Below are 26,930 nucleotides of genomic sequence, written 5' to 3'. Positions count from 1 at the left end.
AAAAACCACTTGTACAAGCATGTGTGTACAAGTAGACATCATAAAACATGAAATCACCTTGGTTCCTGGGATTATGATCATAGTTTCACTTTTTATCTTTCTATTTTTATTTTAATTTAGAATGTTTTAAGAACTTCATATATGAGTACTGTTAGATTGGGATTGATGGGGACAATGAGGAAATGAGGAAAAGAGAGCATCTCCAAAAGCAGAATTGTTCCTTTAGTTAGAACAACTGAAGGGTACCAGTCTTACTCGGAAAGTAGGGACCCTGTGCACACGGCTCAGGGAGCTTGGGGGTTTTATAGGGTAGAAAAGGGAACTTTGGGGATGGAAGACTCCATCTACAGTCTCAGTGTGATGAATACCAACAGAGGTGTGGTATTCATCACATGGCATGGGGGTCTGCCTATCAGAAGTTACCTGGATTCTGACAGCCTGCAGGTCCTCACAGTCAACTCAACTTTCTATCATCTGGAGTGCTTAGCCCACCTGGGGTTTTTAGGTCATCAACCTAAAAACATCATTTCTACCCACTCATTGCCCTTCTAATTCCTGCTATGTCCCCCATACCTCCCTCTTAAATTCATGATCTCTTCGTCTAGTATTGGTGTAACAGTTGTATAATCCATATATATGTAACATATATGTATGAGTCTCATGTGTGTGTGTAAGAGTCTACTTAGTGTTGCTCTTGTGTACATGTGTTCAGAGCTGACCACCTGAGACTGGGTAATCTATAATACGGCTCTTTTCTGGGAAAAAAAAACAGATTTTTTTCCTCCTTGAGCAATCATATCTACATCTAGGGTTGAGGCCTCATGGATCTCTTCCTCAACTATATTGGCATGTCTACTATTGTAGGTGACCAGACTGTTGTAAGTTCTTGGAGACATCACTTCTTTTTTTTTTCTTTTTTTGGTTTTTGAGGCAGGGTTTCTCTGTAGCTTCAGAGCCTGTCCTGGAACTAGCTCTTGTAGACCAGGCTGGCCTTGAACTCATGGAGATTCGCCTGCGTTTTCCTCCCAAGTGCTTTGATTAAAGGCATGCACCATCACTGCCCTGTGGGGACATCACTTCTTATTTTTTAACACACTATTATAATGTCCTTAATTTTCCTTTATTTTCATGTATTTTCTCATGGAATTACATGAACACACACTGTAACCCCTTAATATGTGATGAGATGGGTTTTCTGCTACTTTGACATTTGCTAGAGAAAAATGGGCCAACCAAAAACTGAAATGAATTTTAACATGCACCAGAAGCAGATGGCTTGTTGCAAAATGCATCATCAGACAAAATTCCTTTTAATTCAATTTTTAGTAGTGGTAGAATCACTGAAGAACTAAGAAAACTGAACCTTCTGTGAAAGTCGTAATATTTTTTTTTAAGTATAGCATTTCTTTCCTAAGGAAAAGGAAAGAAGCTGATGAGGAAAAAATAATCAGTTCTGGGAAAGGAAATTCCAGCAAGTGCAAGGCATTGGCAAGGGAGAAGAAAGGAAAGAAAAGAAAAAAAGTATCTGACGAGAAGATAGAAGTCATCGGAGTTGGATGCTCTTTAAACAGACAATCTTGGCAGGTGGACAGACTGGCAGAAAAGTGCAGGGCAGGCAACAGGATGCCAAGTTGGCAAGGCAGGGCTCTGCAGAGTCCTCAAAGGCAAGTTAAAAACCTACAAAAAAATATCTAGCCAGATCACCAAGGATGAACAAAAAGAGGGGGCCTAAAGGTGTAGAAACCACATCAAAGGGACAAGATGATGCTGTGTGGGGAAACATAAGAAAACCAGGAAGCTCTTAATCAAACATTAATAAAACCAAATGATGACTGGCAGTCTGGGGGTGTAACCACTCCTGCATTCTAGATAATCTGTCTGCTGCTGCCTACTCTGCACTCAGTGTCAACAATGGTACTTCCAATTGCAAATAGAAATCTTGATTCGAAATGAGATTTTTATCCAATTTGCTGTTGGAACACAGAGACTGGCACATGTTGAACACGCATGATACCCTCCCCACCCCAAGTCACACCACTCCGGGCCCCTCAAAATAACTTTTTAAAGTAGTGGAGATTTACTGGCTCAGGTGTATGCAAAGATCAGAGTCAAATTGACCTTTGGGAAGTCGGATTGGGATTTGACTTCTATTCTGAAGTGTTCTTGGCTCTGCCTATGGTTATGAAGCATACCTTATTTTATGCTGCTTCATTATGTAGAGTTTGGGGTCCAGGTTTCATACAGATGGAGAGGTTGGAGCAGCCCAGCCGGAAATCAGGCAAGACAACCCAGGATGTCTTTCTAATAGTTCCTATGGTCATTAGCATTTTAATCCATAGTGTGTTTTCTCACTTGAGGTATTGTTGTAGTGATAGCATTCCTGGGGATACATGAACAAAAGTTTCCTCAGCTCAGATAGAGAACTAGCAACAAGTCAGAGTAAAGGTACCACCAAATTCCAACTTAAGCAACCAGTTTATTGTGATTCCTTACTGAAGTATGCACAGCTCACAAGGCAGTACGTCACCAAAAGCCAACCAGAGTGGTGGCATGCAAAGGATGAGACACTAGTGTATTTGGCACTTTCTTGGGACCACCAACCAGCTTCCAAATAAAGACATGGGGACTTATTACTAATTATGAATGTTCGGCTTTAGCTTAGACTTGTCCCATTAACTTTTAACTTAATTTAACCTTTTTCTATTCATCTACATTTTGCCTCATGGCTTTTCATCTTTCTTTCATTTTATATGCCCTACTTTACTGCTTCCTCCATGTCTGTCTGACTGGCCCTGGCATCTCCCTGGCTTTCTATCATCTGGAGCGCTTAGCCCACCTGGGGTTTTTAGGTCATCAACCCTTTAGATAACATCATTTCTACCCACTCATTGCCCTTCTAATTCCTGCTATGTCCCCCATACCTTTTTCCAAGACTAAATTCTTCCTCCTGCTTACTCTCCCTGCCCAGAAGTTCTGCCTTTACCTCCTACCTTGCTATTAGCCATTCAACTTTTTATTGGACCAATCAGGTGCCCTAGACAGGCAAGGTAAAACAGCAACACATCTTTACATAATTAAACAAATGCAACACATCTTTTTGCATAGTTAAACAAATATTCTACAACACTCTAGAACTCTTCCACATGACTCATAAGCAGCTCCAGTAATCAGAGAATCTGTTTTACAACCCTGCGGAAAAAGGAACTTTGTGAAAACACATTTCAGGGACTTCCTGAGACTCCTGAGCTGTTTACTTTCTGGGTATTAATGAGCCTCCCCTTAGAACTTTTGGAATCTTAAGGAGCTTCCCTTCAGTATAGAATGTTTCCATGCTGAGAAAATTGTTTCACAACAGGCATGCCTTGTATTTTTGTAGATAGAATATATTGCACACTTAACAAACTAATATAATATAAACGTAACTTTTATATGCACTGAGAAACAACAAAAATATGCATGTCACTTCTTTGTGACAAGAAAACCCATAATGTAATGGTTTGATTCTAGAATGTTCCCCCACAGGTTTATTTTTAAATATTATTTTATCTATCTATCTATCTATTTATCTATCTATCATCTATTTGTGTGTGTGTATGTTTGCACTGACACATGGGTAAATATATACATGTGTTTGTGAGGCCAGAAGTTAATATCATATGTCTTTCCTCTATGATTCTTCATCTGGAGCTTACCAAACTGGCTAGCCAGCAAGTTCCAGAGTTCTACCTGTGTCCACTCCTTCAGCAACAGGATAACCATACCTGACCTGGTACTGGACCTAACCTGAGGTCCTATGCTTTTGACTGAACCATTTCCCCTGCTCCAGTCTTATTGGCTCATGTTTTGAATGTTGATTTCCAGTGGGTAGCACTGAGGATCATGGAACCTTCAGGAGACAAGGCCTAGTTGGTGGAAATAAGTCTCTTGAGGTGGTCCTTAGAAAGTTATGGCACAACCCTCAGCCCTGTCTGCTGTTTACTTCCTTACCCACTGTCCTGTGAACACTGGTACCACGTGCTCCTGACACCACATAGGCAGAGCTGCCATGCCATGCCTTCCTCTCTAGGACAGACTGAAATCCCCAGAACATGAGCCAATACAAGTGTTTCCCATCGTAAGTTGTGTCTAGCAGCTGTTCTCATCACAGAAATGTGGAATTAACTAATGCATGTGGTCTCAAGTGTGATTATGCATAGCTTCATTCTCAGATTCCATTCCTCATGGTTTCAACACAGCTACAGCAATTCAAGTTTTCATAGCCTCACCCCATTCCCAGCATGCTCCTCTCTTCCAACCACACAGAAAACTGTCTGGACCTCCCTGAGCAGATCTGGGGCATTACTAGACATACTGGCTTAGGCCTGGGTGTTCCAGCTCTAAAAAAAAATAAGGACTGGGTACTTAGTTAGGGGGTGATTTCAGTGGATTTGCTTGGATCATTTGGGGACTAAGACACGGAGGCTGATCTCACATGACTGGGAAGGCTGTTGCCTTGTGAGAAGAACCTGCTACTGACAGAACCAGTCAGGGACATACCTTGAGTGGCCTGGACAGTGAAGAAGCATCAAAAATACTATCTCCTTTCCAAGTCTCCTCTAGAGTTAAGAAGGCAAAAATGAGCCCAGTGCCTAGCCAACTGTGGCAGGTTTGAGAATGATTCTCCAGGAAGGAAACTTAGTCTAAGTCTCCCACACGTACTCCTTAAAGAAAAGTAGGAGTTGCATACACTTGGAGTCTAGGTAGATGGCAGCTGTGCAGCCTTGGTCCTTGCCTGACTGGATCACTGAGCGCCTGGGAAGTGAAGGCTGTCCCACACTGGAACCTTGAAAGGCCAAATGTTCCTGTACTCACAGTTCACTTCATTGTGAAGCCAGTGCTTCCTCTTGTGATTATTTTCTGAATAAATCAGAATTTTGATGAATTAATTGGGGAATATAAATGTGTGGGATACTTGCATGCTCCTGAACAAACTGACTTTTGCTCTGGATAAATCAGAATTTTGATGAATTGATTGGGGAATATAAATGTGTGGGATACATTTATGCTCCTGAACAAACTGACTTTCGCTCTGGAAAGGATAATTTCAGTATTTTTTCTATAATTACTGCCCTTGATGTCTGAAATTTCTAGAAAAACATTTTAACCTCTTACCACAAATTACTAGAGTAAGCTTTTAAATGTCATCTGAGAATAATTCTGCTTATGTCATCAAATATCATGAGTATAAAGGGGCTGATATATGAAGATAAGATAGAATAGCGCCCACCATATCTAATAGAGTCTTATTATATTTCATATATATATAATCCTGTGTCATTCTATGATATGCTGTCATTATGGCTCCTTTTGTATTCCATACTTAGTCTTCAGTCTAGACCCAGGAGGCTGGCACTTAGCATCCCATTTTACAAAGGTAGTACAGAAGCAGGTGATATATCAGGTTTTGGTTTCCTTCCTCCCTCCCTCTCTCCCTCCCTCCCTCCCTCCCTCCCTTTTTTCCTCCCTCCCTCTGTTCCTTCCTTTTTTCCTTCCTTCCTTCCAGCTTAAACCTGGGCTAGACAAGGGTTGTGTCTCTGAGATACAGCCCTGACCAAAGTTTGTTGCTTAATTTTAAGGGTATTAAGGCAGGAAAATGCTGTTATTGTTAAGTGGCTAAAGACTTGGACTTTAAAATAACATGAAATTTGCTGACAGCTTTTACAGCAAATGCATAAATAAGAAACTAGCACTGCTACTCACCTTCAGTCAAAGCAAGCTTTATTTTCCAGACCCTTCTATCTTCTATCTTCCAGACCCTTCCTTTTTCTGTTTTTAGTTGAGAGATTGCATAATAATATAGCAGAGAGGCTCAAATATTCAGCATTTAGGAGTAATCACAGAATCTATTAAGGAAAAGAATGGATGAAGCATAGCATTGGTTCACAAATACGCAAAAACTTACAGCAAAGGCAGAAGTAATTCATATTATCACCACCAGGCCAATGCGTGTGTAAACTGGGTAAAATTGGAGGCCGCCTGAAGTAGAGTGAAAACTAGGAAAAGTTGTCAGCTGAGTGTAACAGAATTGCTGCATTCTAAAGTGGGAATAAGTGGCAGAAGATGAAAAAGTTCCTTTATGAGACCGTTTTGCAAACTCTTTTGCCATAGAGCAGTGAGTCCCCCATACGCCCTCAGTTGAGGGTCAGTACCATCACTTCAGCTGCTTATCAACACTTCCCAGTTTGCTTGGATAATCACTGCATATGTGCTAACATTTACACTGCATCATTGCATTTATAATACATCAACTTCTCCTGCCTTTCTAAAGGGAACTGCTGCAGAATATAAATTATACTTGTTTAAGTTATAAGGGTAAGCAGCAAATAAAATCAAACTTGGAAAACAAAAATAAGCAGCAAAATAAACTGCAAGTAAATTGAGAATAGGTGACAGAAGAAGTGAAAGGACCCCACGGCCAAGTGCTCGGCACAAAGGACAGAGGGCATGGAATAAGATACAAACACAAGAGACAGGGGATGAAGGAGAAGGGGAAGGGAACAAGAGAACAAAGGACAGCCTCTGGATGGAGGGTAGACACACATGGTACAAAAGAAAATGGTAGTTTATAAAGATTCAGGCAGAAACCACATGTTAGGATGAGCTGTTTAATTTTAATTGGGCATGTTAATTAGGTGAGCCAAAGGGAGTTTTTGATTGCTGGACTATGATATTCAACCTCAGAAGAAGAAGTGGCCAAATTAAGGAATAGACCTTGGTGGCTAGCTTTAGAAATGTAACCTAACAATTTTTTAGCAAGGCAGAGGGAATGAGAGAGAAGGGCAAAGCCTGCCAGTGCCATGCTTGAGTGGACTAATTGTAATATAAAGTTGGGGGCATCACCCTAGCCCCTGGCATTCATCTTTGGGGTCCTAATGGAGTGAAAGCTCCACCTCAGGCCCCCTCTCCCTGGGATTTGTCTTGGGCCGGACTCCACCCCTGGGAAAGCCTGTCAAAAGCTGATCCCTCCCCAGGTGGTCTCTGAGTTTTGCAGGTCTCTCCCTCTCTGCCTCCTGGCTCCCCTCCCCTCTGCCCCCATGCCACCAGAGAGCACTGTGTTCATTAAATGTGGGCATCTTTGATTTGTTCTAATCTGGTCTGATTGGAATTATTTTGCGTCGGCAGAGAAGCTCTTCTTAAGATTTTACCTAACACTCATGCCCCTTCAGTAAATTATTAAATGAACATAAATGGACATATGACATTTTACAAGGTTATAAAAAGACTCATCTCTGACTCCGAGTCCAGTTGAACTTCTATTCAGTTTACCTAATGCACTAAAAGGAATATTGCATATAAATAGTTAAGTTTTTCATTGTTTCAACCAAATACCTGAGGAGAAGCAATGTAAAGAAGGGTGACCGATTTTAGCTTTTGGTTCACAGTGGGAAAGGAAGGCCTGGCAGAAGAAGCTGGGGGCAGTTGATTACTTCGTGTCTGAACTGAGGAAGCAAAGATTGATGACCACAATTGCTCAGCTCATTTTTTCCTTTTTATTCATTCCCAGACCCCAGCCCACAGAACGGTGCACCCTCACTCGGAGTGAGTTTTCCCTCCCTAGTAAGCATCTCCGGAAGCACTCCCTCAGAAGCACCCAGAACCATCTCCTCAGCGTTCTAAGTCCAGTCAGGGTGACACTGAAGACTGGCCGTCACAGATGCGCAAAATCAACTCTGAGTTGCCTGAAGAACTAGGTTCTTCTCCTTGTGGCATGCTCAGGGTTGGTTTCCTTCTCAGCACTTGTAACCAGATAGTCCATCAGTGTCAAGTGTCACACCAGAAACAGCAGTGTGCAGGACCTGAAGGACGCCACTAGCTCTTACTCATAAAAGGAAGATTCCTCATCTGTCAGCACAGCTCTGCTTGGCGCATTGTGGCTCATGCACAAACAACGTTATCAGTCATGTTATTAGTTATATTATGTCACTTCATAAAAATTTCACAGCTTCCCAAAACTGTGCCACTGGATGGGTAATAACATTCAAAACATGAACTGTGGAAGACATAATAAAAATTGACGGGAAAATAGAATGGACTCATTCATAAACTGGGCGTTCCTTTTTTATCTGAGACATTTGACTATACAAAGTGACCCAAGCAAAACTGAGGTCCTGCTCTAAAGAAAGAATGCAACACTTGCTCAATGTGGAGCAAAGGGAAGCCAGTGAATCCTTTAAAACCTGAGTGGAATGAAGAGAGCACTATTAAGAATCAGTAATGCTTTGCCTAGTGGTAAACCTACTGAGAAGGGCTCATTATCTGAGACCACGTCTTTCTTAAAACAGCCTCGATGGCCAGTTATGTGCTTCAGTGGGCAAGCGACTGCTCCACAGCCCTGGTGACCTGAGTTTTAACTCCAGACCCCACATAAAGGTGAAAGGAGAGAACCGAACACATGCTGGAAGCAGTCCTCTGACACCTAAAGATAGCCTAGAAATCGATATGGTTAGAAAGTCCTAAACCACTTCTAAATAATTTGTGGATCACAAAAAGAGGTCATATTGAAAAATTACAGTTGGCAAAATCAACTCCGAATTTTAAAATGTGTACAAGAGTGTTTGCTGGGAAATTCTTTCAGTATTCAATAAGGTGGGTAATTTTTCTGTTTCCATTCAAAATGTTGCCATTGATAGGAAAACATTCACTTTCTCTCGGTATTTTTATGAAATTGCCATCAGAGTCCATATGGTGCCCATCTTCTCCTTGTTACACATTTTATACAAATACCCAGCACAGGAATGTCAGCCTTTCTGTACTGCCACTCAGAGAACATTTGCCTTATTCTAGTAAGATCACTCTCTACCTGAGGAGTTCCTTACTCCTATTCCTTGGCAGTTAGTACTGAACTGAAACATTCCCTTCAGGAAGGAGTGGGAGGCAGCTCATGGGACTCAGGAGGCAAACAAAAGGTCATTTGTCTGAGAAAACAGAAATATGGATGATCCCCCCACAGCTTTACAGAAGCAATCAACAATTGGGGCTGGCAGGGGAGTGTGCTGGGGTCCTGACCACTTGAGCTGCAGAGATGAGATGCTCAGATGGGACAAAACCTTGGAATCTGGGCAGAGAGTTCCAGAGTTTCAGTTTTCCTGCATCCTCACCCAAAAGAGGGTGGGTTTTTCAGTGATGTTGTGGCTTTTCTATAGTCATCCCTACTCCTGTAAGTAAACTGTCACCCATACTCCTATTAGGAACCCCAATAAGAACTTGGTTCCCAGCTGCACTTTGGTGCCATTGCTATTTCGATCTGTTAAGAGTTCCCTTTCTGGAGGGAGCAGATCCGCATGTGATACATCTCCCTAGGAAAACTCTGTCAGATGACATCATCTCTCTCTGAGAACTCCATGAAAAAAGCGCCAAACATTGGATCTCTGCCATCTCTGCCTGGACCATTACCCCCTCATCAACTTTGCACAGGAAACCTGCCTTTGATCAAACATCCTTACATGCATACTGAAGAAGCCATGCAAAGGAGGGACAGTTTAAAGCCACATTGTCTTTCTAGCTGTAACCTAAATGAATTTCATACTCGCCCTCTTGAAGGAGAAGAGAAAGAAATGGCTATTTTCCTATCCACTCTGCAGACAGGCCCTGCAGAGGGAGCTCCTCACCTGACTTGACTAATAGGGAAGACAATCCTGAGAAAGATAAATGCAGTGATTTAGGCTTCTAGAATACATTATTTCACCCCAAACAATTTTTTGCCTGTGTTCAAAAGTACACAAATATTGTTACAGATCACATAAAATAAAGAGCAATTTTGCACATGGTTGCATTAAGGAAGCTGTTGGCGCTCTTAACCCAACAAAGGCAAAGACTTCCTCAAGCATATTTCAGGGTAATAGCTTTCATTTTGTTTTGTTTGGCGTGATGTATACTGCTTCTCCAAGACCTCAATTATATAACCTGGGATTTCCACATTGTTTTTAACACAAAAGAAGAACAAAAAATAAATTATGCAGGCAAAATTTGAAACACATGCTATGGAATTCAAAGGGCTCAGTGATGAAGAGGCTGTCCGGGTTGGTGGTGATCAAACCTTGCAGCAAATCTGTTGTTAAACAGCTTGGATGCAAAGCAAGTAAGACTTTGTAAAATGGAGGAGTAAAGAACAACGTTTTGAAAGACTGAACTTTTATCAAAGATGTTCAGCTTTTGCTGCTTTGGGTGAATTAAGCTATTTTAACCTTGTAATGTGATGAAGTGAAATAATAGCTGTAAATCCCAGTCTCTGGCCTTCATCTGTGGAGGCCCTGGCCCTGTGCCCCTTGCCCCTTGACACCTCCCCCCAGGAGGGTCAAGGTAGCTGGCCAAACCTTGACCCCTCCCCAGAGGAGGTCAGGACCACTCCTTGAGTCTATTTAAACTGCTCCCCAAAAAATCAACACGTGTGTGTGTGTGTGTGTGTGTTGTGCCCCCCCCCCCATGGTCGAGTTGGAGGCTTCTTGGTTCCCCTCAGGGCCAACCAAGAGGGAAGGAGTACTATTAAACCTGAATATCTTTTAATTTGGCTTGTTTTGATTTGGCATGATTGGGATTTTTGCGTCGACAGAGAGTTCGTGTTAGAAAATATTTCTAACAATACTAACAATAGTAAGCATTTATCTGGTATCTATATTTCAGTTCTTCATAGACTCAATCTACTTTGGGATCATCATTTGATTAAAACAATGGATCTGAATCTAAACAATAAAAATACAAAGATAACAATTTTACTACAGGTTCAGTAAATTCACAGACCCATAAATTCGGTTGTGAACCACAATATTTAGTCTTTGGAGTTGAATCTTTCTATTGTTGCTGCTTTTGAGACAAGGTCTCACTATGATGCTCAGGCTGGCCTTGAACTTGTGAATCTATTGCCTCAGCCTCCTACTTTCTCTTAGTAAACCTGTTGTATGTCTGAGGGCCATCTATCCTGGGTGATTAATTTAAAATGCTCATGAACTTAAAAGAAAAAAAGAAAACAAATGCAAACATTAGAGGGATATTTTAACATTTGTAATCTTCCAGATAAAAATCTACCTCCATCCCCAAACTGGAAAACTAAAGTGTCCTGTCAGTTTCTGTATTCCAGTTTTCTTCTTTATTCTAATAAGACAATTCTGACACACCCTTCTAAGTTACCACAGCTATAAGAAAGCCTTTTGTGGTTCTGACAAATGGCTCTGTGTTTGGATTGAACATGGAAACACTCTCAACTGAAACCTGTCTTCTTTGAGCATTCTCTCAAGAACCATGGTAAGCAACACTCTGTACTCTAAAGCATTGAACTGGAAGATGGGGGGAAATGGCTTTTATTCTAGAAACAATTCTGTGATTTCATTTCAGCATCTGTATATGATTTTCAACATTCTCAATAGTCTGTAACACAGCTTCAACATTGCAAGTAGTTGGGTTTTGGCTCTGAAACAGCAGAATCATTCTAAAGGTAAAATCAGTATATGTTGCTATAACAGGCCACTTCAATTGTGTCTTTATTTTGCAGTGATGGAGACTGAGCCCAGAGCTTCTTTGATGCCAGGTAAGGGCTCTACCATTGAGTTATTCCTCCAGTCCTAGTAAATTACTTCAAATCACAAGACGTGGACTTTCTATAGTGAAACTGAAATGTCATAGAATTGTTCTCATAGAATCAGAGGTCCGGATGGATGTGTGATAGAATTGCCAACTGTACCTTTGTTCACCCAGCACATATAAAACAACTTAGGACCACTGGCTATAATGTCCTTATATGCCCATTTTCCTGGTTTGATCATGACAGGAAAGGTATTAGCTGCCAGTGTATCACTTAGAGCAAAGACACGTTTATAGGCAAACCCAGAGCACAGCATCTGGAATAATAAAGAGGTGGATTCTCTCCATTGCACAGTCTCCCTGCCCTGTGAAGTCAGCAGGTGTCTGTAGTTTTCATAGAGTGCTGCTCTGCAGCCAGCTGGAAACAGCCAGGGGAAAAAGGAATAGGAGGGTACATATCCTAGACGGTGCCTGTGTCACTCTGCCACAGTCCCTCAGGACATAGTAACAAGGTTGTCCTTACGGAAAGAGACGCTTCAAAACCCCATTTGTCTGAGGTGCTGCATCCCACGAAAAAATAGACTAATACTAATTAATGAAAGAATGTCGTTGTGGGCTCTTAGACATCTTTGCCAGAGACACCAGATCTTTCCTCTCTTTCCTTCGTGCGAACCAAGCTCTGGGGCCGGACCTTCCAGGGGCAACCTTTTATATCACCAGTCTCCACCCTCCTCTACACAAAACCTGCTTTACATCAAAATGGCTTCAAACTCAATACCCCATAGATAGAAACAATAACAACAATAAAATATTACTTGCCTCTAGCTAGAGATTTATTGATTAATTGATTGATTTAATTATTTTGGTTTTTCAAGACAAGGTTTCCTCTGTGTAACAGCCCTGCTGGCTGTTCTGGAACTCACTCTGTAGACCAGGTTGGCCTTGAACTCGTAGAGATCCACCTGCCTCTGCCTCCTGAGTGCTGAGATTAAAGGCATGTGCCACCACCACCCGGCTCTGGCTAGGGTTTTTAATAATAAAAAGAGACACAGGACAATCAGTCCTAATCACGGAGCATTTTCTCCTACTACTTGTACAGCATATGTTCCTTGAGTAGGAAATGTTGGCCACGTTGTATCTAACAAAAATTTCAGCCTGAGGCATCTGATAGCATACATGAAGGACTACAAAGTTTTCTTTATGTTGAACCAGATTGGGACCAGGGTTGTTCACATGACTAACACATCCAAAGGACTACTGGGTTCCATATCCAATTATCGTGAGCCAATATTTGGGAAACTCACAGTGGAAAGTCTCGGGAATTTTTAAATTATTGAAAGCAATGAATACTGACACTATGGCTAAAGTTAATTATGGGATGGGGAAAGAAAAGAGACTCTGTCACCATGGTGTGGGCGTTGTTCATAGAAGAGAAGAGAAAGCAAAGGAACCAGATCACAGCAAGGTCAGAGGTTAAACCCCCAGGATCTAAGGCAACACCTTCCTCAGGACAGCCTGCCATGAGTGAGTCCTTGCAGTGTTTAGCCCTGAGTGTAGTAATTGGAGCTGCGGGGCTGCGTTCCCAGCACCCCAGCCGCCTGGCTAGCTTATGCCCCGAAATAACAACACACAAATTGTATTCTTTTAAACACTGCTTGGCCCTTTAGCTCTAGCCCTTACTGGCTAATTCTGATATCCCGATCAACCCATCTCTAATAATCTGTGAGCACCGGTCTTACCGGGAAGATTCTAGCCTACGTCCATCCTGGGTCGGAGCTTCATCGCGTGTGCCTCAGAGAGCAGAGCTCTCGCCTCTGCCCGCAAGAGTGGAGCATCGTGTCTCTCTGAGGCCTCTGTCCCCGAGAGGAGAGCAGTCGAGTCTCTGACCTCACTTCCTCTTCCTCCCAGCATTCTATTCTGTTTACTCCTCCCACCTTTGTTTTAAGCTATGAGGCCAAGCAGTTTCTTTTTATTGCTTAACCAATGAAATCAACAGATTGATATATGACACTCCCACATCACTTCCCCTTTTTCTGTTTAAACAAAAAAAGGAAGGCTTTAACTTTAACATAGCAAAATTACATATAACAAAACAGTTATCAAGCTTTCTGTGGACTCAGTTAGCTACACGTCTGGGCGTCATTTGTAGTAATTGGAGCGGCGGGGCTGCGTTCCCAGCACCCCAGCCACCTGGCTAGCTTATACTGAAGGCGTAAGTCACAAACAATGCCACAGCAGTTTGGAATTATGATTAATAGGGTGGTATTTATTTAAAGGGGAAAAACTTACAAATCACTGTTAGCCCTCTGCGCAACCAGGAAGGGAGTCTAGTCGCCAGTGGAGCAGGAAGTGAAGAGAGAGAGGAGAGGGAAGTGGCCGCTTTTTTAAAGGGAGAGAGACCACGCCCCAATGGGCTGGTATCTCAGCGGCTATAGGCTGGAGGAGCGGAAGGACCTCCCGCAACACCTCCCCCCTTTGTTTAAGTAGGAGAAGAGTCTTGAGATTAGTGTTAGGTTGGGAGCTGTGCCTCCACCAGTCAGTCCCTATGCTGAATTCCTAAACTCGTTCCCCAGAATGAACCTGTGTTTGTAGGTAGGATCTTTGAAGAAGTAACTGAATTATAATAGGTCTCTTAGAATGTCTATAACCCAAGATATCTGATATCTGCCTATGAAGAGGAAACCTGGGCAGGGGCACAGAGAGAGAAGTAAATAGGGGCTGTTTTTACAAGAAGCCTGCTTTCGGAGGTCGGACTGAACACTCGGAGCCATCGCCTGCATAATGCAATCACTCCCTGCAGAATGCTATCTGCCAGCACTGCTGCGAACTGGGACATCTGGGAAAGCTGTCAGCCTTATAGAAGCCTGGGCCTTGCTCCCAGAGCTGGTAACTCAGCTGGTCTGCCATGGGGTCTGGCCATAGTTTTAGAACATTCCCCTGCTGCTTCTAATCTGCACCCAGGTTGAGAAGCATTGCCTAAGAACCAGACAATACAACTGCATTTTGTACACTAATGACACAACTTTCTGTAAGATCCCCACCAAATAGCATCCAGTGTCTCTCACCTCCGCTCCAGGTCTGACAGCAGTAATAAAACCAACTCAGCAAATGTGTGGGAAGCCTTTTCTCATTCCCTGTCAGTGCTGCAGGGGATTCCTGATAAGTTATAAATTTTACTAAATGATGTATCCTTTTGTTTAAGACCATTATACTTCAAATAGATGAGTGTGACTTAAGGCCTTTTGGGTTGTAATGCTCCAGCAGATGGTACAAAAGGGTACATATTTAAACAGAAACCATATTTGAAATTAGAGGGAGGAGGAATGAGGAGAGAGAGAGAGAGAGAGAGAGAGAGAGAGAGAGAGAGAGAAAGAGAGAGAGAGACTTGGTGCTCCTATGCCTTGTTTGTGTTAGGCTAGAGCCCTCTTGCTGAGCTACAGTTCAGCCCTATACTCTGAGTTCTGAGCTTTTGCCAGCCTGGGATAGTCATGGGAAGATGCATTGTCAGGGCACCATGTATCTTCCAGAAGCTGCAGCTCTCAATCAGCCACACAACCACCAGGGTACACAACACTCTACAGTGTGCTCTGCTGTGAAGGACAGAGTTTAAGTTGCAGTATTCTATTAGAATGTCACTTCATCACAGGTGGGGGTTTCACAATTATTCGGCAAAGAGCTGCCACTGCAAAGTCCTCTGTTGGCAGGATATGAAGGGGTCACATGTATTAAATTTTCAATTTGCAACATCAATTTAGGGTTGCTTATCAGAATCAGAGTTCTGGTTTATCAGAATGGAAGTTGAGAAACATCATATTCTGTTTAATTTTTGTTTTGTTTCTAATTTTTATTTTTAAAGTAAGATAAAACTTCTTTCTCTCCAGTTTCTCATATTCATATCCCACTCCTGGCTCTCACTCAAATTTGTAGCCTCTTTTTCTTTCCTTGTTTCTGGAAGCAAAGGGAACCTACCCAGTCCATTTAGTGCATTGAGTGTTGCTTGAATGTACACGATTTTAGGGCTGATCACTCAGTACTGGATAACCAATACATGAGTGTGTTTAATGTGCCTTTAGCTATTGTCTCATTTCACTGTGAAGCAAACACCGCCAACCTACCACTGATGAAATGTGTTTCACTGCTTGCTCGTCTGGAATTGACTCAGCAGCCCTACTGACCTCAACTCAGAGACAACTAGCTTCTGTCTGAACCAATAATACAAGGCTGGAGTGACAGTCTGCCCACATTTCTTTTCTTGTGTGTGTGTGTGTGTGTTGTATGTGTGTGTGTGTGTGTTGTGTGTGTGTGTGTGTGTTGTGTGTGTGTGTGTGTGTGTGTGTGTGTATAAGTAGCATATATGGGCACACATGCACAAGGAGGCCAGAGATTGATATCAAGTGTCTCCACTATCACTCTCTCCCCTACCTCTTGACATAGGTTCTGTCATTAAATCCCAAGCTCACCAACTGGTCATTAGGTTACAAGTGAGTTCTGAGGGTTGGCATGTCTCTCACGCGTGTGTGTTCAACTTGTCAATTAGTCTTAGGATGTGCACAGCCACATTTAGCTTTTATGTTGATTCTTGAGACCCAAACTTGGGTCCTCAAGGCTGTGCAGCAGGACTTATATACAATAAGTACAAATATCCTATTCTAACTAGCTTAGGTCTTGTATAATAAACAACCTGGCGACGTTCTTTCTGGGGGATCCTGTGAAAGTCCAGCTGAGTCATCTCCCCAACCCCTCTTCCTACATTTCTCAAACTCTTGACTCCCAGAGTCAAGAACAATGGCGTTCTCTTGGTGATGCAGAGATGCCAGAGAGCAGGCCACATGCAGCTTGCCCTCTTTCAAGACTTTGCTTATGACAAGTCCTAGAGGATCTTCTTAGCCAAGGCAAGCCATGCAGCTAAGCCCAGTGCTAAGGGACTGACAGTTGCAGGACACATAAGCAGAAGTGGAACGAATGTCCTGACATTGCCAGAATATGAAGGACAAGCCTGCTTCCTTCTGTCTTCCCTCTTCTACCTAAACATATGACCGTTGAGCATTAAAATATATGTGGTTGGATTATCAAGTGTTTGAGGAAACCAAAACACAAAGTATAGCAAACATGAGGACATTCAAAGTAGTTTTGAGTCAAGCATGATAGTGCCCTTAAGAAGTGAGACAGGAGGTAAGGCTCATTGCAAGTCTGAAGCCATCATGTGTTACAGAGTGAAACTGTATCTTGAGCAGGAGGGGAGACCAATAAAATGAATATACAAAATAAAGTTTTATGTCAACATAAGTTAATGGCCTTCTTAACAGTTGAGGGAAAGAAAATGCACTTGAGAGGCTGGAGAGGTGGTGTGGTGGTCAGCACTCGAGAGGCTGGAGAGATGGTGCGGTGGTCAGCACTTGAGAGGCTGGAGTGGGGTGGTCAGCACTTGAGAGGCTGGAGAGGTAGTTAGCACTTGAGAGACTGGAGAGGTGGTGCAGTGGTCAGCACTTGAGAGGCTTGTGCGGTGGTCAGCACTTGCTGTGCAAGAACAGGACCTGGGGTTGACTTCCCAGAACCCACATACAAGCCAGATGCAGTAGGGTGAGGGTCTACAATGCCAGCACTCCGTGGGACAGGAGGCTCATGGACAGGAAGCTCATGGACTATTGAAGGCTGGCCAGGTGAAGTCAGAAGAGTGGGTGTTGACGCCCAAACTTTGGAAATTTGCACTACTCCAACAAGCTTGTTTCTGCTTTTTACTAAAGTAAACCTATCAATAAAATGTACCCAGATGTTTCATTTTCTTTCTAGCCTGTATTTATAACATTCTAAAAACAGCAAGCTACTTGTTTGTTGTGCTGATTTGTGTGAGTAAAAGCAAGGATTCCACAGAAAGCCCCTCCTCCACGCTGATATGCTCACTGATAAAAACAATCTTCCTGAGTCACGACTTGGTGTAACTGTTTTGAGAACTTTAGCATCATCCTTCCCTCTAGTTCAGCTAGAATTTAACCTAAGAAGATAATCTCACAGTAAAAGAAGATGTCTCCTCCAGAAAATGCTTCTCCTAGCACTATTTATTATAGGCCCAGAATGGAAACAAACTTCGTGTCTAAAAATAGAGACACATTCTTAAATAAATCATGTTTGCAACCACGTAATGTACTGTTCTGCAGAAAGTAAATAAATAATTTGTGATCATATTTGAAGAATCAGTTGAGGACTATTCTGGAAAGATTCAATGCAAATTTACATTCCCCTTAAAACTAATAAAGTGATTTAAAAAAAATAGGTAATAACAGGAGGGAGAGGATCCCACACTCGGACAGGAGGCCAAGCGCTGACCATACTTTAAAAGTAGCAGGCAGGGCCAAAGAGCACCTGGTGATCCATAAGCAACAGGCAGTGAGAGTGGAGAGAGCAAAGGGGAAGAGAGGAGGGGAGAGAGCAGAAGGGTCCCCAACATGTCCCGTCACCTGCTCAGAGTGCGAGAGGATTGCTGAGATAGGGAGGAAGAAAGAATGTAGAGGGAGAAGCAGGAAGACCGCTGGCAGAACTGCCGTGACTCACCGTGCTGGTTTTTCTAGACAGGGGAAGAAGATGCAAGGACAGAGAGAGCCAACAATATGGCACATAAAGATAGCTCAACAATAAACAAGGCTTTACCAGGACAGAGAGTGAAAAAGAAAAAGATGAGCCTGTTAGTGGCAATGAGAGGGTATGGGAGTAAGAGCAAGATGAACTGAAGAATCTTCCCATTCTCATCTGAGAGTGCCCAGACCCAAACCCTTAGGATTCTCACCCCTTAAAACCTCTGTGAAGGTGTAAGTCACAAACAATGCCACAGCAGTTTGGGATTATGATTAATAGGGTAGTATTTATTTAAAGGGGAAAAAACTTACAGATCACCGTCAACCCTCTGCGCAACCAGGAAGGGAGTCTAGTCGCCAGCGGAGCAGGAAGTGAAGAGAGCGGAGAAGGAAGTGGCCGCTTTTTTAAAGGAAGAGAGACCACGCCCCAGTGAGCTGATATCTCAGTGGCTATAGGCTGGAGGAGCGGGAGGACCTTCCGCAACACCTCTGAGTCCTTACAGGATTATCCGCAGTAGTGCAAGCACGCACTGACAACCCAGATGCTCCTTAACTGAAAGAAGATGCGGCACCCACACCGTGAATGTCATGGGAATAGTTCTGAGTCTCATAATCACATGTTGGTCACCAGAGGACCCTACATGCAATACTAAATCATAAGATTAAATGGTGCTAAAAAAAATTCCTATCATGTAATGATGTTATAGCCATCACAACAGCAAAGTGCTATGTGTGACTGACATATCTGTAATGAGGTCAACAGCATTGCCAGGTATATGAAAGAACAGCAGGTACAGCTACACACAGGGCAAAACACTGACTAAGGATAGAAACTGATCAAGGTCCTGGTGGATGCATATATCACACTTTGCTATAGAAAACTGTGCTGTATGACACTACACTACACTCCTACTTGTAGGTTTTAACTTCCATAAGACATAATGCCAAGGCAGCAGCAATAACCTCCCAGATGTTTCTTTACTGAGTCTCCAGATTATTTATTTTAGATTTATCTATTTTATGTACATTAATACTTTGCCTGCGTGCATGTATGTGCACCATGTATGTGTCTGGCACCTGAATATGTCCCCTGAAACTGGAATTGCATATAGAATGTTATGAGTTACCAGGTGGCTTCTGAGAACTGAAGTGCATCCTTTGCAAGAGCAATAACTCCTGAGCCACCTCTCTAGTCCCAAAACTATTATTTTTTAAAAAGAGGAGAAGAAGGAGGAAGAGGAGTAGCAAGAGGAGTCAGGTTGGAAGTTTTGCTGCACACCTGTAATTCCAATTCTGGGGGAAGAAGATGAGATCAGGAGTTCAAGGCCTGCTTTAGGTACACAGCAAACTGGGGCCAAGCTGTCTTAAAGCAATGAGGGAAGGCAGGAGAGGAGTGACTGTGAGCACATGCGAAGGCAGTGCTTCATCCATGGCCTGGGCTCCAGAAAGGCTGGGCGGACACTCAAGGACACAACCTCAGGAGGGAGATGCCGATGTCCAGAGGAAATGGGCTGGGTGTTAAACTGCAGAACCAAGGTAAGAAGTCAGTCATTCAATTAAGTGTCCTGTACCTATTGGTCACCACCTGGAACCTCAGCCTTTCAAAACTCAGCCAGGAACACCAACACACAGACCTAGACAACCTGAGATGTCAGGTAAGCAAACAGGAACCAAGAGGCCACCAATATCCACAGGGAAAAAAGGTTCTTTGGAGCCCATGGTGAAGAAACAGCATACCTCAGATACTCTCACTAAAGAAAAAAACTAGAGAGCACTATTTTAAAAACCTAAATAACCTAAAAGTGACCAAAAACTACAGCTTCAGCAGTATGAGAAAATCCTGTATAAAACAGGTCATCTGAGTCAGGCCCATGGTGCACACCTATAGTACGCACAACTGAAAAACTGGGGCAGGAGGATCACTGGGAGTCCAAGCGTTTGGGGATATCCTGGGCAACATAGCATGAGACCTGGCCCCTTAAAAGAACACTGGCTGGCTGGGTGGTGATGGTGGTGGTGGTGGTAGTAGCACACACCTCTAATCCCAGACAGCACTCAGGGGGCAGAGACAGGCAGATCTCTGTTGAGTCTGAGGCCAGCCTGGTCTACAAAATGAGTTCCAGGGCAGGCTCCAAAAGGGAAAAGAAAAGAATGGGGACCACACTATGTCCCAACCTTCTAGGGTGTTCCCAGTGACCCCAGATGTCCCTCCTCTTAAAGGCTCTGGCATCTATCTCCTACTAGAACCATGGACCATGAAGCAAGCTTTTTTTTGTACATGTCTTTGGGTGCCATTTCAGATCCAACTTCCATCGTGCTGTCTTCTCGTTGTGGACCTTCTGATGAGTAGTGAGTGTGGTATGTGTCTTGCTTGATTGGATGAGTCATGAACGGCAGTGCCGGCTCCTCTCCAACATCATGGTACCTGCGATAGAGGAAGTCAGTTGCCCTGATGTGTACAGCCCTACTCAGAGATTCACAGGGCCCGTGGCCAGTGGCCATGCTGCTGTGACATCGCTGGGGGCAGTTCCTGTGGCCCACCCGTGCTTTCAGAGGACAGTCCCCTGATCTGGTATTTTTGCTACAACTTCATCAAGATCCCAAGCAACAAGAAGAAAGTAACCTGTTGTAAACTTTGAACCCTCACTAAATGTGAGATTTGAAAATGTTTTTGTAAACAGGTAAATTTCTTTTATGGGAAAAATAATTTGTTATACACAATGCCACAGGATTGGTACTTTCTAAACTGAGGGAAAATCTGTAATTTTTTCTGAAATTGACAAATGAAACTTACACGTGCTTGTCGTGCACAGCATGCTTCTTTGGGAGGTGTTCACACCGTGGAATGACTGATCTTCACCAACACCCTCATGTCTTCTCACAGTTCTGATTGAGTGCTGTTCTCAGCAGTTCTCAGCTCTTCCAGCGGCTCCGGGGAAATCTTCACTGAAGCAAGCAAGTTCAGGATGGTGAGACACTACTGTTCTCAGCAACAGGAAACTGCTGCTCACAGTTATGGAGGCTGAGGGCTGGATTCCACAGAGGACACTAGGTCCTGCCTCTCATGTCTTTACAAGGGAGAAAATAAGTAAAAAAGGGAAGGGGAGACGGAGGGGAAGAGACTGTCCTCTTTTCTTCTTAAGGACACTAATCCCATGATTCGTAGCTCTACTATCAAGACTTCAACTAAACCTATTTCTCCCCAAGCCCCTTCACCAATTATCATCATGGTGGAGGTTAAGACTTTAAAACATAATGGGGAGCATTCTTCCTGTCTGACTGGGAATATCTATGAGCCCCACTACTCAAGCAATGGTCAGAGCAGCCAGGAGTGAGCACCCCAAAATATTTCAGAGTGAAAACATTTGCTCAAGTATGTGGAGGTCAGAGGTTTACAATGAGTGTCTTTCACTATCACCTCACCTCATATACTGGGACAGATTGCCTCACTTGAACAAAGAACTGACTTCTTCAGCTAGTTCAGTGAGCTGCTTGCCCTAGGACCCCTCATCTCTACTTCTGGAGCTCTGGAATTAGAAGTGGACAAATGCTTCCAGCAGCATCTATGTGGGTGCTGACTATCTCAACACCAATCCTTTGCTTATGTGGAGATCATTTTACTCAATGAGACATCTTTCAAGTCCTTCTTTATACCTCCCAAGTTCCCCCACACCATGGGAGGAAGTCGGGCTCATGAAACTTCATTCTCATCGCAGAGGCCTCTGGGTCCCACTGCTGTCATCCTTGAAACCCCATCTCAACAGAAATGTCTGCACAAGTGAGTATCTATTGATTTAGGATGTGGAAAACCCCACCCAGCCTGGACTGACCACAGGGTTCAGAATGCACATCCTATGGAAGCTTTGTGAAAATCATTCTAAGGCGTTTCTTCTCTTTCAGCATGGCTGTTAATACTAAGCCACATGAGAAAGTAATTCTCAAGGAAGTTTTCCCTCCCTCTTTGAAGTAGTTGACATTTGAAAGCACTCAAATTACTTCCCCATAAGAAAAACTGTCTCCAGGCAAAAGCTGTCTTGAATCCTAAGCCTACATGTTTTCTACGCTGCAACTTTTGTTTTCCAAAGTTCATTCTTCCACAGCCTGCCTCTGCTCCACTTTTTTTCCCAAGGTGTGTACTTTGCTGTTGGTATCTGTGTCATTGGTGGTCACCTTGATGAGCTGGAGAAGCAAACCTGATGAAATCTGACTCTTAGCTCAAGGCTCTACCCAGCTCATTATCTATATTTGGCATGTTCTCTCTTGTCTATCACTTTTCTTTTTCTTCCTTTAACTTTTCTTGTTTTCTTTGATCTCTATATGCTTTTATATCAGGATATAATTTGTCATTTAGACAAAAGGGAAGCCAGCCACTTAAGGATAACTTTAAAAGGTGGCAAGGAAGAGTAGGGAAAAAAATCTGTGCTTTGGATGTTCAGTCAGACTCCAAGGATAAAGATGCCACTGGCCTTTCAAAATTGCCTCAGTTTCTCATCCAAAGACAGGCCTCCTCCAAAACTGTTAGATTCTGAAGTCAGTTACAGTGTCACGTGCTAGACAACTTTTTGTGAGGCAAGTTCTTTTCTCTGCACACTTAGAAGAATACTAGGCGAAATGGGCATCAGTGAGTTTTGAGAGCCATATCCTTAAAAGTCAATGTATCAGTTGGGGAGGGGGCTGTCAAATGACTCAGTCAGGAAAGTGTTTGACACATAAGTGTGAGAATTTGAGTTCAGTCCTCAGAATCAATGTGAAAAAGCAGGTGCAGTAAATTGTGCTTACAATCTCAGTGCAGAGGCAGGAGCATTCCTTGGGCTCACTTGCCAAGTAGCCCACCTAAACAGTGACTTCCAGGGTAGATAGCTTCTGAGGAATAACTTTGGGAGGTCCCCTCGGAATCACACACAATCTGTGAATGCTCCAGCCTCCACTACAGCAGTGCGTCCTAGTAAATGTATCTACTGGTGGCTTTCTCTTAAAGGAGACTACCCCTGGTTCTGTTGGCTTCACAAAGCTTGGTTAGTAGTCCCTGCAAATGCAAAGTGTTTCTCGATTACTTTCTTTTACTGGTTAGAAAGGAGAAACTCGTTCACTTATATTCTGAAATTGTCGTCATATTCTATCAATCCAGACACTCTCAGCCTGCTCCTGTTACCAACACTCTAACTCAGAATCTTCTCTTGCTCCATGCCACCAGCTCATCACATACCTGTCTAACTTTCAGTATGGTTGGAAGTGACAATCCTACTGGAAATTTCACTACCATGGAATACAGACCTTTCTCCAGTCCCCTCTAACAGTCTGTTTTCTCCACTGGGAGGTGCTGTAAGGTTCCAGGACAGAGAACATGGCCACATAATTCTAAAGTAGGGAGGAGAGGAAAGAAATGAGAAAGGATATTTAGTTTACCTCACTGGATTTAAATTGAGGCAATTAATATATTTTACAATGTGTGTGTGTGTGTGTGTGTGTGGTGTGTGCATGTGCACATGTGTGTGTGTCTGTGTGTGTGACGTGCCTATGTGTGGGTGGTGTATGTGTGGGAGGGTGTATGTGGAGGCCTGAGGATGTTGAGAACCATTCTGGATTGTTCTTATTCAATGAGACAGGATCTCTCAGTAGTCAAACCCAGAGCTTGATGATCTGGTTAGTCTTGTTAGCCAGTTTGGGGATGCCCTGTGTCTACCTTCTGAGACTGGATGGCACTTATGAGATTTTGGGACCCTTAACTCTGTTCCTCATGTTTGCAAGATCTTTAACCTGAGCTTTTTTCCAAGCATAATCAAGGCATATTTATACAAACTTCTCTCATGCTGTCATGTTTATGCCAAATCAGAGCTCAGGATTCTAAGGTCTGTACTTCAGAATACAGCTTTATCATCATCTCTCAGTGACAGCACCAAACTCTAAGTTGCATTTGGAAAGTGAACACCTGAAGACCATCATTCACTTCATACCCTTTGGGGACTTTTGGCCTCTGTCTGGGATACAAGTGTCATTGCATAGTAAGTCCATTTTTGCCCTTTTCCCAGTAACTCACCTTGACTGAGGTGGGCAAAGGCGACTATGGATGACTTTCTGGTGATAAATGTTTGATGATAAGGCAATCCTCCTTATAACCCAAGACTCAATCACATTAACCACGTTAGCATTATTTCTGGAGAAACACAAGCATTCTAAGATAATAACCACTCATGGACTCCCCAGCAGGTCAATATCCAAGCTGAGAACATTGGTCTGACAGTTATTGGGGGTTTTAATAGCATGATTATTTAAAGTTTATTCAAATTTTTTCTGTTTCCTGCCCCCGCTCTTTCTTTATGGATTTGAGTACCTTGGCCCATGGTGAGCATCTGTGGTCCACAGTGAGCATCTGTGGTCCACAGTGAGCATCTGTGGTTCACTGTGAGTATCTGTGGTTCACGGTGAGTATCTGTGGTCCACTGTGAACATCTGTGGTCCACTGTGAACATCTGTGGTCCACTGTGAGCATCTGTAGTCCATGGTGAGCATCTGTGGTCCACTGTGAACATCTGTAGTCCACTGTAAGCATCTGTGGTCCACTGTGAACATCTGTGGTCCACTGTGAGCATCTGTGGTCCACTGTGAGCATCTATGGTCCACAGTGAGCATCTGTGGTCCACTGTGAGCATCTGTGGTCCACGGTGAGCATCTGTAGTCCATGGTGAGCATCTGTGGTCCACTGTGAACACCTTTGGTCCACTGTGAGCATCTGTGGTCCATAGTGAGCATATGTGGTCCACTGTGAGTATCCATGACCCACTGTGAGCATCATATGCTTCTGCTTTCAGAAAGGATAACAGATGAACTCTATTTCTGAAATTATTTTTAAGCTGAGGAGTTTTTCATTATTTCCCACATTATCCTCACCCGAGCTCTTAATGATGTATGTGTGATGGAAAGAAGACATTTTAATATGTAAGTCTTCATAGTCTACTTTATGCCTGCTGTGTGGATTCTACCCCTCTCCTACCATTTTAGGAATTCTTTCTTGGCCATTCTCATTCTTGGTATTTTCACTATATAAAATTTGGAGACAGGAGACAGTAGGTCAGAGGGGTTTTAGCTTTGGGGTCAGCTCTGAGCTGTCTCCTGTGGAGAATGCAGGTAACGAGCAAAGCAGATATGAAACTATAAAAAGAAGCTCAATTTCAAACTGATATATTAAGAAAGAGATGTGATGGGGCATGAAGAAGACTGTTGTTGGAGAAATCTGAGGTTTTGGGGAGACTTAGTAAGAAACAGAGAGCTTGAAAGAAGTACAGAAGAACAGGGTTGCTGTGTGTTATATTGAAAGAATCTCACACATTCCTTGAGAAATGCCCTTACAATATGAATGTTCTTTGTCAGTTTCTTCATATTAGTAACGTTAGAACTGGCTCATGTAATCTGCTTTCCCACACAAAAATGCTCATGCACGCTCACACAGGCACGCACAGTTGTGCTTATTTTGGAGTTATTCTAGTTTGATGTCTGCCACTGTGATGAAACATTCTGACCAAGTAACTTAGAAGAAAAGGTCCTCTTAGACTTACATGTTATGGTCTGTCAATGAGAAAAGTCAGGGCAGGAGCTCAAGCAGAAACTGTGGAGAAAAACCATTTTTCTATTTGGTTTGGTTTGGGTTTTGTGACAGTATCTCTCTACGTAGCCCTGGCTTTCCTGGAACTCACTCTGTAGACTAGGCTGGCCTTGAAATCACAGCTTCCCTAGTCCTGGGATTAAAGATGTGAACCACCACACCAAGATCAGTTAGCTTTCTTATACAAATTTTTCACCCACAGTGGATTGGGCCCTCTTAGTTCAGTTAACAGTTGAGAGAATCTCCTGAAGATGTGTCCACAGACAAATATGATCTGGGCAGCCCTTCATTGTAGACTCCCTTCTCAAGTGACTCTAGGCTGTGTCAAGGTACCAGTAAACCAACTAGGACAAGTGTCTTCATCGCATTTAGTTTAAGATTTTAGAAGTGAACTTGTATTTCAAGAATACAAAGTTACTAATACACATAATAATGATATTTTTGCTTTTAGACAGATTTCAAAATGTACTGTAGAAAATTTACACAAGGTTATTTTGGGCACACATGGTCAATAGTGTTGATAGTTGCTAACTGATCCTCCTGTCATTTAACCACAGAATTAGAGACTAGGCTTCCCATTCTCACTTGCAGCTCTGAGCTGCATTGATGGGAAGGGGGTGCAAATTTTGTACAAATACCTGCAAGTACATTACATAGGCAGGTGTGCTGGCACTTATCTATGACCCTGGCACTCTGTAAGCAGGGCTGGGAAGATTATGAGTTCAAGGCTCGTAATAGAAAATTCCAATCATTTGGATGAGAATGTCGTAGGAGAAACCCTACGAGATGGAGCCAAGTCTCTACACATGCTGTTGCCCACAGGTTGAGTCTGAGTTTTGTCACTATCACAAGTGTTCAAGACACTCACTTTGTAAAGAGAAAAGATTGGTGTGAGTTCAATTTTAGTAGTTTCCATTTATAATTGGACCTGTGGTGAGGTAGTGGAGCAGAACTGCTCATCTCTTAACCACGAAGTCAAAGAGAGAAAGAGGCAAGCTCAGCCACTTCTTCAGGACGTCCATCCAATGACCTACTGACCTCCCACTAAGATCCACCTCTCACAGTTCCACAGCTTCCCAATGGTGCTACCCTGGGAGTATAGCCTTTGGCATGCAGGCTTTGGGGGACATGTATGGTTCCAGTGATAACACCTTCCTAAACTGGGTAGTTAGCCACTTCCCACCAGCCTGTGTGTGGGAGACATATCA

The sequence above is a fragment of the Microtus ochrogaster genome, chromosome 16 (assembly GCF_000317375.1).
Source record: "Microtus ochrogaster isolate Prairie Vole_2 chromosome 16, MicOch1.0, whole genome shotgun sequence".
NCBI classification, from domain to species: domain Eukaryota; kingdom Metazoa; phylum Chordata; class Mammalia; order Rodentia; family Cricetidae; genus Microtus; species Microtus ochrogaster.
The sequence above is the reverse complement of the archived record's forward strand: the minus strand, read 5'-3'. Positions refer to the sequence as shown.